The sequence below is a fragment of the Limulus polyphemus genome, unplaced genomic scaffold (assembly GCF_000517525.1).
Source record: "Limulus polyphemus unplaced genomic scaffold, Limulus_polyphemus-2.1.2 Scaffold107, whole genome shotgun sequence".
Taxonomy (NCBI): domain Eukaryota; kingdom Metazoa; phylum Arthropoda; class Merostomata; order Xiphosura; family Limulidae; genus Limulus; species Limulus polyphemus.
The window spans coordinates 752,513-767,446 of record NW_013665717.1 but is presented as its reverse complement, the minus strand read 5'-3'; the positions used below and the strand labels follow the sequence as shown (position 1 = coordinate 767,446).

At 32.7% G+C, this 14,934-nt stretch overlaps 1 pseudogene; it reads left to right on the top strand.

Moving 5' to 3' along the window:
* Positions 1 to 13,923, top strand: part of LOC106470863 — a 34,947-nt pseudogene extending 21,024 nt beyond the window's left edge.
* Positions 13,924 to 14,934: the final 1,011 nt, after the last annotated feature.

Here is a 14,934-nt window from a genome sequence, read left to right as displayed (position 1 = left end):
GCGAACCTAAAGCTAATTTTGGTTACTAACGAGTGTCACTTTCTTATTTGGTGTGGTTTGTTGGTGTGTATTGATAAAAAGTCATGATATCTAATCGAAAACACTTTAGGTGTAAACAAATGTGTGTGGCCAAAAAAGGATTCAGTATGCGACTTAAAGGAATGAAATCAAAATTGGCAGCCAAACTAGTAGCTAGAGTTATAGCATTGATAACAATTTTACAGCAAATACTTATTCATTAGTTAGCTAGGCCGCGTATGTTGTTTTACCCACCATTATGCCCCAAGTTGTACAAAAAACGTGGCCTGACTAACTATGTTGGCATCAATAGCTATCCATGAACTGGAGATACAAAACACCTGTTTTGATTACTCGGTAACTGAGATCATTGTATTAGTTAGCTTGAGGTTAATGGCATATATATATTACTGTCTCTGGGAGGCTGTACACATTATTCGCTCTAAGGGTAGGTAGCTTTTCCATACAGGTTGAAAAATAAAATAAAAGCAGAACTGCTTAAACATATAGAACCGACAAGATGAATTATCATATTAGTCTTTAGCAGTAAAGCCATTAGGCAGGAATAACATAATCCAAGTTCAAATGTTTTGATAAATTACGGTGCGTTCTACAGATTTAGGATAATTGTTTGGACTTAAAACGTAATATGTAGCTTACTATGGTTACAAAACAACATTTTGGGTATCATTTGTATTTTTTTATAGCAAAGTTGAATTACTGACCAGAAGGAACATAGTCAGTCAACAGCAACCATCCATGCTAAGGGATTAACTGTCATTCTTATAATGCACCCACAACTTAAACTGTGGGACATATTTTGCGTTATCGGATGGATTCAAACCCTGCTCTCCAGCACCGAAATCCAGAGCTCTGACACAGGAATAACCTGCAGCTTTAGGAATTATCAACGTTCTCACGTGTCTCTTTAATCGATTAATTCTGTCCCTCAGATCGTGGCCGAGCGCGCCCAGTGTTTAGCGTGTGGCACTCTGGATCTGAAGCTCCGCAGTTTGCGCCCCGCTTTGCATTTTGAGGCCGTGTGTGCGTTATAAGAGCGACGGTGAAATCCCACTATTGGATAAAAGTAGCTCACGATTTGGCGGTGGGTGATATTGACTAGCTGACTTCTCTTTAGTCTATCACTTCAAAATTAGAGCCAGCTCGAGAAGCTTTTAGTGAAATTCAGCAAACAACAACTCTTCGATTCGCCCTCCAATGGCACAGCGGTATGTCTGCGGACTTACAACGCTAGAAACCGGGTTTCGATACCCGTGGTGGGCAGAGCACACATAGCCCATTGTGTAGCTTTGTGCTTAACTTAAAACAAAACAAACAAACTCTTCGATTGAAGCTAAAAATATGGAGCGGAACAATTTCTTTATTAAAATACTAAAAAAAAACACGAAAAACGAAAAAAGATGAAACATGCTACTTGGAGGAGAAAATTGTGAATTAAAAACAAAAACGCATTTTGTTTACGAAGCACACCAAGATCAGTGATTCTGCATTAATCTCACGAGTTAATACTAATGAGCAAAGAGATAATATAACTCAAAGAATCGAGAATTATCGAAAGAAACAATTCCCATTATTTGCTTGATTAAATAGGCATAGGTAAACTTTAGCTCACTCGTCTTGTAAACCTATTCAGTCCCGATATATATGTATGTGTAACAGACTTACCAGTGTTATAAATATGGGTGATATATTGCATATCGATAGCAGCGAGTGAGAAGGCGTTCTGGAGTGAAGTTCCAATATTTTATTGATCTTTTGAATTCACTATAATTAGTTAGTGTGTGGAAGAACATGTCGAAAGAAAACCAACATCAGTGTATAGTTATCAGTGCACACACACACACAGCCAATCTGTTAATAAGCACACAGGCATCAAGAATGCAGATCGACCATCTCTATAACGTCAAACAACCCCGATGTTTAAATACCCGCAGAATACATAAAGTTATGTCATGAAAGAAAGGATTGATCTTATTTCCATGGAGTCGCATAGATGGATGAGAATGCAGTTTCAGCTATGTCGGGAAATGACATTTTCTGCACGGCCGTGGTGGCTAAAGCCAACAGAATGGACTCATCAGTTTTGAGGATAAGTGTGGATAATGACCCCTGAGGTCAAAGGGCCGTTAATATTACAGGATAGGTACAAATTTGCCACAATGTATCACAAGGCGTTATCGTCACAGAGGTACAGCGTTATGTCTACAGACTTACAATGCTAGAAACTGTGTTTCGATACCCGTGGTGAGGAGAGCACAGCTTGCCCATTGTGTAGCTTTGGACTTAACTTCAAACAAACAAACATACAAGCAAGACGGAAGCCATTCCTCACTCCAGGCAACATTGTATATGTCTACAGCATCACAAAATAAATCACACCTGCCTTTTGGTACGAGTCCAGATTTGCACAAATCTCGGAAAGTGAACACACTCGCGTTTAATGAAAACCTTTCTTTGAACTTTATGCGAGCCACCATAAAACACAGTGCTAATTTTAGGCAGATGGACGAGAACACACTCGCGTTTAATGAAAACCTTTCTTTGAACTTTATGCGAGCCACCATAAAACACAGTGCTAATTTTAGGCAGATGGACGAGAACACACTCGCGTTTAATGAAAACCTTTCTTTGAACTTTATGCGAGCCACCATAAAACACAGTGCTAATTTTAGGCAGATGGACGACAATGGCTACTCTACACGTAACGACTTTCGAGTAAGACGTTTTTCTATTCGTCTACACCAATGACCATCTTACCAGACAAAGCGGTTTTATCATGCGAGATAGGGTTCCTGTTCATTAGGCCTGAGTCGCAAAACTGTTGCATGGTCTGACCAATCGCAGGATATAAACTCTGTCGAGCATGTGCCCTGAATAACCTGCTTTTAGGGACATTATAATCCAAGTAGTTTGTCGACACCAAGGGTGCAATCCCACAGGTCCACATTTCAAGTCTTTTAAATACGGTATATCACCACGTTTAAATATTGCAAAAGTCAGCTCCACTATGTACTAGTGGTAATCTTGTACCTTTGTTTCATGTTTGTTTATTGAATAAAACAGTGTTTTTTTTTAGTTTGTGTCTATTTAGTTATTTGTAGACTGTGTCAATACTTAGCTTAAAAAATCGAATGAAATTCGTTAGTCTTTAGCGACAGTAATATTAAACCTTAACTGTGAGAGGATTTGCAGCAAAAATAAAATAATTATAGAAAACTTCTCTGCTTCTAAGTACATGAAGCAGTCCTGTATTCGTACTTTGTGTGCCTTCACGCCAACACTCACGCACAGAATTTATTTTCCAATTTTAAGAACGAAATTTACCCTGTTTATTAGCAGGAAAATGCATGTTCAACCATAAGATGTCGCTCCGGTTGAAAAAAAAAACAACAAAACTGAAATATAAAGCTGTGCTCCCCATTGAATTTTGTTAGTTATATATCAAGCTGTTGTGGTTAACCTGTAATAATTATTTTAGCTAGCGAAAAATGAATGTCGGAAATCAAAGGAAAGATCTGGATCATCCAGCAAAGTAGGTAAAACTGTGAACCATCAATTTTTTCTTTTTTGAAATAAAATTAAAATTGTTTCAGGGCAAAGGTACAGAACTGACTATCTGCGCCCTTTACACCGCGGGCAATCGATCTCCCGATTTTAGTGTTGTAAGTTCGTAAACTTACCGGGGAACGGAAAATTGAGAATTTTCAAATATCCGAAAGCGTTGGAAGAATTAAATCAAAGAAAAACAACGTTTTCCCATGCATATACAACGATTTAATTGATTTCAGTAGAAATTTTGTAACATAAAAAACGTTGAGAAGTAAATAACATTTTAAAAAAAATGTGACAGAAATAATATGAGATTTTAATAACCTAGAAACAAATTATCAAATGCTCAATAAGCGTACTAAAGTTACAAAAAAATTTTTGAAAGAAAAAAGTTTAGACAAATTATGAAGCTCCAAGAAAAGGTTTAAGAAAAACTTTTTTTTTCAAAGGGTTTAATATGTTTTGTTTGTTTGTTGAATTTTGCACAAAGCTTTTTGATGGGCTTTCCACTAGCCGTTCTTAATTTTGAAGTGGTGAACTAGATGGAAGGGAGATAGTCAACATCACTCACCTCTAACCCTTGGGCTACTCTAATCGAATAGTAGGATTTGACTGTCACTCCTATAGCGCATCCACGGCCCCAAACTGTGGAGGGTGATGTTTTGTTTTTGGCTATAACAAGGCACGAACTGCGGGACCTCATATCTACAATCTGAAACACCAACCACTGAGCTATACTCATCCCTGAGTTTAAAAATTAAATATAGTTTTATGAATACTGGTACAATTTAGAGGAAGCCGTATCGAACTTCACAAGATATCCGTGACTAAGTGCTGATAATTAATTAATAAATTTTTAAAATCTGAGTGCAGATAAATTCGTCCCTTCGTTTTCTCTCTTTGTTGTGTTGTTCGTATTCCTATTTCACCAATAACATTAATCGTTTGGGGATGGTTAAAGTTGTATTATTACATCTCAACAACTATCAGATGTTGCCCTGTTCGCTATCAGATCAAGTTGATTTTGTTGCCGTCAGGTTCCAGTCTTGACCTTGATGGAAGACGACGTTGTTTTCTCGGCACAGCCTAACGTCTTGAACACGACGATGCGATTGAATAAATTCTGGAAAAAAACCAGTCAACAACAGAGATAACTTCGATATGACATTGTGGATCTATAGTCTAATCCATCAAAACTCGTTCGCTTGATGATATAACATCAAAACTATCACTGCTTTTTGATATGAGATATATTCTGTTAAATCTGACAGTTTTATTTGAGTAGTGGAAGCAATAAGTATGAGAGCAACCGAGCTCACAAATCCGAAAAAAGAGGGAATCCTTAATAGCCGCGGCACTGAAATTCTTTTATGCAGGATTCGAGTAAATTAATCAATGAGACCTTTTTTCCCTTTCTATTAGGTATAATTTTTTTGCGCCAGTAATATCAAGCGTGGGGTGAGCGTATACCCGATTCGATTTTATTATTCATCGGCCTACCCTCAAATTAAATTTTTTTTTAGGCAGGGTTAAAGTAAATTAATCTATGAGACCTTGGACGTGGTCAAATACATTAATCGAAAGGGTTTGACTTCCTAGATCCAAAACTGTAATTAGATCTTAAATCGGTCAAAAGATGACGAAGCTATGAGCTCGAAAAAAACATACAAACTCGGAGCCATTCGTTGAGCCACTTTGCCGCGGCTAAAAAACCACGAACTTTGTTTGTAAATTATATAAAGACACTTGAGTTATAGAAATAGGTGTAAGCTTATTTTATTTGTGTTAATCTAAACATATGAAGAAAAGGCAGGGCTATGATTTAAATATACGAAATTAAATAATTTAATCCATTTTATTTAGATTTATTTACCAAACTCTTCACCAGGTACTTGTTGGCGAATATTAGAAATACAGCTGTGAGAAAATATGGACGTTGTAAAAATAAGCATGGAAAGGCGTAGAAAATCATAAGAATCCACAGTAACTAGTGCAAGAGTGACAGACAAATCACACTGTTAGAACAGCCCAAGAATTGGCAATGGGTGGTTTTGACTGGCTGGTTTCCTTCTAGTCTATTACTGAAGGCCCTCGGGAAATTGTTTGTTTCTTTATTTGTTTGTAAATTACTAATATAAGGTCAGTTAACGTATCTGTTTCTCTGACTAAAAGCCAGTGTAACTGAAATCATTAAGATACGGTCAGTTAAGGAATCTGTTCCTCTGACTACAGGCCACTGTAGTTGAAATTACTGAGATAAGGTCATTTATGGTATTTGTTTCTCTGACTACAAGCCAGTGTAGATTAAGCCACTAAGATAAGGTCAGTTAAGGTGTCTGTTTCTTTAATCTCATGTTCTTCGTATGTTTTAATCTTTTATCCAAAGGCACCAACATGTAACATGTTTGCTCAGTTATATGTAGTGGATTCAGGATCAAGATGTAACATGTTCCTGGCAAAGGAAGTTTTATATTTTTTTATGTATTGCTAGTTTTATATTGTACGCTAGTAGATTAATAAAATTTTGAATGTAAGACACTAAAACCTTTGTCATGCGCAGTAAAGTATATCCGTGGCGATAGGGTTTCAAGTATTTATTTTTGTTTTTGATTTCGTGGAGTATCCTTTTTCCAATCAATAAACTTTCACGATATATTCAAGTTCTAGCAGGTTAAATTTGTTTTGACCTTTAACAACAGCCTTCCTTTATTATGTGTTCTTGTTCTTTATCAAATTGAACTTTCGGCCCATTTCGAAAACTACGGTTCATTTATATAGCTATGCATTGACATGTTTTCAATATGCACGTGATATTTAGTATAAAGATGGTTTGAAATGACATACATAAAGCTGCTAATAAAAGTTGGTATTTTACATCAGAAATTCACCATTACTGGAATAATGAAATTAAACCACTAAAAACTTGGTACAGTGACAAATTATGATTTGATAACACAAAAATTCTAACTTTAGTCAGTACAGTATTTTCAAAAAATGGCTAGATACAACGCAGGATGATCAGGAATCAAGAGAAGCTAATAAATGGACTAAACTAAAATCAAGTAGGCCTAAGAATATTTGTGAATGTTATTGGGATGCCGGCCGAAAACATCGTTAAAAGCGAAATTTCCCAGCTGATAAATCAACGTTTTTTAAGTATTACAAGTATTAGTTCCTGTATATCAACTGACCTTATCTTACTGATTTCAGCTACACTGGCTTGTAATAAGAAAAATAGATACAATATCTGACCTTATCTTAGTGATTTCAGCTACAGTAGCCTGTAATTAGAGAAACAGATCCTCAACTGATCTTACCCTAGTGATTTCAGCTACGCTGTAGGTAGTCAGATAAACATATGCCTTATCTGACCTTATCTCAGTGATTTTAGCTAAAGTGTCCTGTAGTCAGCACGGAAGTGCATTCGCACCCTATCAACGCCTGTGAAAAATAAGTCAAAAATTAGCGCAAATCTGTGCTTGGGAATTATTACGAAAATGCTTTTGTTAAAACAGACTGAAGATACCAATTATCTGTAGGGAAGAGGGCGACTTTTTCTCATGTCTGTAGCAGAAGAAGTGCCGAAATTTTGGAGCTACTTATGCCTATGTTAGCAATTGAATTCCACTAAAACAGGAATGGACAACCAAAAGAGGAATTATTATAAGAGAAAAAAATGGAATTGGACTATTGTAACTCACAAAATTAAAAGAAATCAAATGTGACCAACTGACTGACCGACACTTGGTTCTTATTATTATGATTGTGACGATTTCAAGAATTTTTCATAATAAGGTGATTAAACAAGAGTAAAAAGATTACAATTTAAAATAAGGAACGTAAATATATTGAAATATTTTATTTAGATTAAACAAAGGGCTAACTAGTGAGATACACTAGTGCCTAGATTATCCACTGTTTCTATTATCTGCAATTTTTTGCTTTCCCTGGGCCACCGTGCATGATCGTGGTACCAGTATATATTTATTTACTTTCACAGCAAAGAGTGCATGCTAACAATCGCATGATATCAACAACCACTTGATAGTATTGCCTGAACTAACTGCCTTTGGTCCTGTCTGAGTTTAAACATGTGTACTGATTGGTGGAATTGAGAAGAAAGACAAAAACAAAAAGGCAAAAAAAGTTAATAATGTGTTGCACAACTTACCGCATTTCATTCCTGAAAAAACATGAAGTGCTGAATTTGCCATTAAAATCCTAGAAATAAAGTTCAATTTAAGACTCCGAAAAACACAAAAATAGTTCTGGACTTCCGAGAGTCCAGAACTTTTCTAGATTAGAGTTTTATTTAGTAGAACTCAAAGCACAAATAAAATGAGAAAAAAATACAAAGTGCCATGATGAAATTTTTAGTTGCCATGGTGAACTGATGCCCAGGATTTGTTGAGGCCTGCTTTAGGATCATCATTGTCAAATTACTCGGAAACAGTTGCATTTTTTTCTAGTAGCAGAGAAAAAAAAAATTTTGTTACCCATTGTATTCAATAATCAACATATGTTTTTTGTTTGTTTTTTTATAATGTGCTTTTGTAGTACACTTTTTTTATATTTTTTTGTTTATAAATTAAATACTTTTTTGTTGTTTTAGATCACAAATATTTTTGTACTTTATTCTTCAAATATCATATCTCAAAATGTTACTTTTTATAATTAATGCTTGCCTCAATAACATTGACAATTCTGTTACACTGAGATTGAGGGAAATAACAATTTACCTTTTCAGATATTTTAGTAAGTAGAAATAAGGATAAATTTGAGGCTGCTTTTGATTGTAAAACATTCTCAATAATTATGTCTCCACATCATAATCTGTGTTGTACTAAATCAAAATAAATCGCTGCTTTTTTATTGTTATATGGATAGGATTTTCAAATTATGAGGTCAGTGTACACATGTCATGACCTTTTACAGATAAATTGAAAATTACCTTTTCCCTTACAAACGTTGTGAAATATGTGCTATAGATACTGACAAACTATAATGTAAATTTTCAACCTCTTTTTTTTTGTGTTATTAAGATATCACTGATTGTTCGATCCTCATTAACATGCGCCTCCCTTACTCTGTTTTTTTAAGAAATGTCTGTAATTCTCCTTGACAGTACTATTGGACATGTACACAACCAGTAGAAAGAGCAAATTGTGCAGTACATAAGTCACTTGAGTGTGTGTTTTGTTTGAATGGTAAAAGTTGATAATTTGCCACAGAGCTCGCTGTGTTTGCACTGAAGATAGTGCTCCAGAAGTAAAAGAAGTTTTCAACCTATTTATAGGTTAATCAGAAAGCCAGGTAAATTACAGTAGTTTCTGTACAATCTAATTGAGTGAGTGATATGTTTTTTGGCTGTCTGAAAGCTACGAGTTATTGTTTTGGACAACTAACATAGTTATATTAAAAAAAATATATATATAAAAGCAGGCATTGAAGTGTAACCTGGCCTAGAGCTAAGGTAAGTTTTAAATGTCCTGCTTTTTTATGTATATATTATACTTGTACATTCTTTTAACAAAAGTTAGATGTAAAAATAAAAGATTTATTAGGTTAGATAAGAAAACTTAATGAGGAACGTAACACATTTAGATATGCATGATGTGATATAATAACCTGTTTGTTTACACCATTATCCCAACTGATAATTTACTGCTTATCACAGTAGTTAGACATTGTTCAAAGAGCAATAAAACATTAAAATTAAATGAAAGCAGTTTTGAAAAGTTAAGAGGCCTAAAGCTTTTAAGATAAATAATTGTAATTGTATCTTACAATCTACAGTCATTCTATTAAAATAAAAAAAGGTATTTGTCATTTTGTTTAACTTTTCACTGAACATTTATTTCACTACGGTTAATGTTAAGGTATAGAAAATAAAGTTTTAATTGAGGGAAATTTGCAATTGTTATTTAGGTTATAGAGGTTATGCAGACAAAATATGAAACTGTAAAATGAAATATTTTTATTCTTTGTGTGATAAGCTTGTTCTCAGTGTAGTTTTCTATATTCTAGGCAATGCATGATTGGTTCAAAGTTTACAAGACTGCAGATGGAAAGGCATTAAATCAATATGCTTTTGATGGAGAAGCAAAGAATAAGGTTAGATGAAATGTTGATATACATGAAAAAAATATTATATGAAGTGTATTATGTGTATAAAGCTTTGTAGCTGTATATGATTTATTGATCAACTGTTTTAGAGCAAGCATACAGAACCTATATAAATTCCTTTAAAACTGGCTGAAAACTTTTTTCCCCTTTTGTTTCTCATAAATACATTTAAAATGTTAGAATCAACTTTACAAAATGTTTTGCTGTGTGGCACTTATGTGAATTGAGACAAAATCTTTTATCAATTTTTTCCAATATTCAGAAGTATCAATAAAAGAATGGTAATGAAATTTTGTTAACATGAAATTATCATTAAGCAGCTTCAACCCTTTTGGGAAAAAGCTTTAAAAACTGTATATTATGAAGACAAAGCATTGTTTAAAGGCAGTTGGTTGTTTTAAAACAATAAAACTATGTACTTGTGCACAAAAGAAATTGAACTTTTGTAAAATTATACTAAGTTTCCAACATATTTGCAGTTGTAGTATATTTTGTTATTAAAGTTACTACATGATTTTGTGAATTATGTATACATGTAGATGAGAAAATCAACAGAAAATTGTTATTTTATGTTAAACTTTTTATAATCTACTTTTAGCAATGATATTTTAGCACTAGTGTGTTAATTTTAACACAACCAACAACTCAAATATAATCAATTTCATTTTCTGCTATATTAATATTTGACTGTTTTAATGTTTTATCTACAATTTTTTTATTAGGAATTTGCAGAAAAAGTGATAGCAGAAGCTTATCATTATTGGCAAGATTTGATACAAAACAAAACGGACAAAGAAAGATTATCATGGTATGTAAATAATTTCTGAAACTTCACTCTGTGTGTGTGTACAAGATGCATGGAAGTGATGGTGATGTTTTGAATTATAACTATTATTGTATTGGTAAATGAAGCACAAAAACCAACAGTTTAACTTATTTTTGTTCACATTTTCTGAATATTAGGTCTGTTATGACCTTTGCTTTGGGTGAGTCATAGTACGTATGTCAGTAAATTTTACATGAAAACTGGCTTATAATTCAGATTTTTGTTTTAAGTTAGTAATTTCAGTAAGAAACATTTTAAAAATTCCCATTTTTCTGTGTGATGTTACATGTGAGAGCTCCAATTTCTCCACTTCAGAATTTTCAAACGTGAAAAATAGGCTGCTACAGTTTCCAGAACATAATTACAAGCAAGGATCTGATACTGGCACATCGTACCTTCTTGCATTTGCTGAGGTATCAATAAATTTGTCAACCCCCACTAGATTTTCTAGATTTATTTGCTAATTAACTTTACATGGTTGATGGCCATGATTATAACCAATAGGAAGATAATATTCTCCTCTACATAAAGCTTAACAGTCTGCCATAGCTTCTTTGGGTAGGAACATCATATTCCTACTCCAACCATCTAATCAGAATTTTTATTAACCTATATATAACTTACTTAGAAAACCTGATAAGTTACTGTAGTTTTGGGACATTCTCTTATAGCAACTGATTTTGTCATCTAAAATATGTTTTGGATGTCAGACTTTGTGAGACTCGGGGGAGGTGTAGGGAAGAACAGCTTTGTTTTTTACTAAAGTACAAATGACGTTTACTGCACAATGAGTACTACAAATTATTGTTTTTATGTTTTTTATTTATTGTTACATACTTTTAACAATGTCATAAAATGTAAACTTTTATTGAAAAAACTTTTTTGACATTCATGTAGGGGTCCTAGAGGTTAAACAAATGAAATATGAAAATTTTAAGGTGAAAAGAAATATATTTTTATTCCTAGCATAAAAATCACCTTTCACTCAAACTGACTCGGTAAAGGTTTTGGAAATTCACATACACAAATACTTTAAAAATTGTTTTATATGTGTAAAGCTAGCTATTGATGTCTGAGAAAAGCTTGTCAAAGTAGTATGTAATGGAGATAACATTTATAGGATTTTCTTTTAATAGTTCAACTGTATGTCTAAATGATACTCCCTACAAAATCAGTATTGAAGAGGCTGAAAATATTATTAAACAAAGCCATGAATCAGGGCCTGCAGTGCCACATAATCAAACTGGTAAGCACAGGTTAAGATTTTCCTTTAATTTGACTTATTCCAACATTTTTAGCATTCTGTTACCAAAGTATCAGATCTATATGTCCACCAATACAATCTATGCACTGGGAAAAATAATTTAATGATTGTATTTTAATTATCATAGGTACTGTAACAAAATATACTTATGTTAGAGAAAAAAAAATTAATGCCAAACCTGTGGATAGGTTATTTGCCCATGCTGCTAATAAAAGAGTTATTGTCTGTAGCTTTATCATTTTATATTTTATGAAATACATTACACTTTGTTGTTTCCAATGTAAATACTGTTAAGGACATAAAATCTATGGCTAGATAACTAGCTCAAAAACAATTTCAGTCTTTTCAGAACTCTGAACAATTTTTTCATATTAGTCAATTATAATATGTGGAAAAGAAATTAAATTAGATGATATTGAGTAAAGTGTGAAAAACAAAGTTGCACAACTGTTTTGAATACAATAAAACTGAGTTTGGTATTTTTTCTATTAAAAAAATCTAATACATTGTCCATCAGTATTCATTGAAAAAAAATTCCATAATAAAGAATTGGTGAACCTTGTACATTTGTCTATCAGTGTATGTGAAGGAAAAGTACTAATTAAAGAGTGACTGTTGTGGAAAAGTCTTGTCACAAAACTGAAATAATATGGGAAATCTTCATTGTAACTTGTCCTCAATATTTGTATAACATGTAAAGATGAAGATAGTTAAACTATAAATAGTTTATATTTTGAAAAAAAAAAAAATTAATGGAAAACAAGTTATTCTTTACTTTTGTAAATATAATAATGTTATTATGATGAAGTACATAGACATAGAAACATAAAATATTAAGCACAGTATCTTTGAATTCAAAATTTCGTGAGAAATGCTACACAACTAAAAGGAAACAGGAACTTGTTTGTTTGAGAGTTCATACTGAAGCTCTCATCATGCTAGTTTTGAATTTTCCTTGTTAACAATTGAATGGCTATACTATCTTTATCTTGAAAGAAATTGATCTTATAAGTTTTTATTGAAAAGTTTACAATATAAATATAATATGTCAATATAATTTATGTAAGTAGAATTTCATATAGTTACTTGAACTTTTCGTGTACTTAATTTTTTTTTTTCAAATTCTTGTGATTTAAAAATGGTGCACATAGCTCTAATTTTGAGCTAGAAAAGAAATTAAGACTTTTTTTTTGGATGTACATATTTTAAAATGTCAGTAAGTTGCATTACTAAAATTGAGAATCTAATTTTTGGAATTGACAGAGAGACTTGGTTGAGTTAAACTCTCTACCTTGTTTTATATGAGCTTTCTCTTCTGGATGTCTTTATGTTTAGCAGTTTTATAATTAAATTATTAGGCCTACTAGTTGAATAAAGTCTTGCCATGTTATGGTATTCTGAAGATTGATTGTATAGTTGTTGAAATTTTCCCATAACTTGCTTAAAACCATCTTTAAAAGGAATACAATTGTTTTAGGATTAAAATATATTATTCTAAATTATTATCTTGTCAATTTTCTTTTTTTCTTCTTAAAACAATTTGAGAAATTAGTGAGGACAATAAACAAGAGTTTGAATAAGTTAGGAGTGCCTTAAGATAAAAAAAATATATATACATTTGATGGTAGAGTGAAAAATAGTTATTTTTTATAGAGATTTTGAAAAGTTCTGTTAGGTGCATATGATGGGCTATGTGTATTTATAGGCTTATGTCACACACTTGTTGTAGTTAGTATATTAAAATCTTTATAAAGAGGCATAAAATATTGGCTATATTTCCTGTACAGTGTGAGTGTGTACTTAAAAGCTGTATTAGTATTGTACTACTGAAAAAAAGTCTTAAAAGTAGGTAATCTTTTTCTAAATTTTTATGCCAAGTGTAAAATCTTGATCTTCACAAAAGTATAATACAATACTGCCTTGTAGGTTGTCAAGGAAAGTTCTTGTAAATAACAATGAATATAACTTCAAAAGCCTTTTTTCTTGTTAAACTTGAAAATAGTTGTTTGTTTTGTCTTTACTGTATATAATTTCTTTTTTTCCATATATTCCAGTCAACAAATGGCATTTTATCCAACTGAAGTGAAACTTGTTTTTCTATCAAGCTCTACCATCAAAAGAACGAGTGGGTATTCAGTCAGAAGAAATTTATTTTACTTAGGTTTTACTCTTATCACTTTTTTTGTTATACAGGAATAAAAATGTTCTACATATGTTTAAGAGCTACCTTTTAGTTCATTAAGTGTTAGTTATTTCATAATCAAAATTAATAAAATATTAAAAATATTGTTACACCATTTTGTGTTTTTTTTTTTCATACAAAAGATTTTTAGAAATTTGTGTGTGTGTGTGTGTGTTTAATTTTTAATTTATGTAGGCAAGACAATATACGAGTAATAATTATATAGTGTACATGTAAGAAGGTTTTGGTAAACATGGTCTTCTAGGATCCTGAGATCACTAATAGTAACATGACCAAGACAAATTATGGATAGCCTAGAAACAAAGCCTTGTTCTTCTTTCTGTCACATATTTATCAGCAACTCATCATAGGAAAAATTTTTATACAATATGTTACTTCCTCTCACAAAAGCTTTTTCAACTTATCCTGCCCTCTATCGGCACAAATTTTCGCTAACCACTAGCTTTGATACTCCCACTTATTTCTGCATACTAACATACAAATGACCAGGCAGTAACCCTCCACCAATAGAAGTTCAACACTACTCCTATTGTAACTAGCGCCCTCTCTAATCTTGCACATGTTAACCACTTCTCAATTGGCAGTCTTATTGAATAGACATGTTTTCACTCACAGTTTGATTCATTTATCCACAAGTTTTTACATTCTTAATTTTACAACTTAATTACATTGTTCTTTACTGTTTTTGATCTTTTTTGTGGAGAGTCAAGAATTATTTTATTTATCTTCTTTCCTCAGGAGGTTTCGGGGCAATGGTCTCTTTCCAATTTCTCTCTCCACATCGACCTCTTGGAACATCTTGTTGTTCATTGGGCTTTTCTTCACTTCCTTCGGGCTCCTAGGGGCCAGTTGGTGATGGTTTACTTTGATGTTTCTATGTTGTCTTGTACATCACTGGGCAATGGGGCACTCAGTTGACAGACCTTT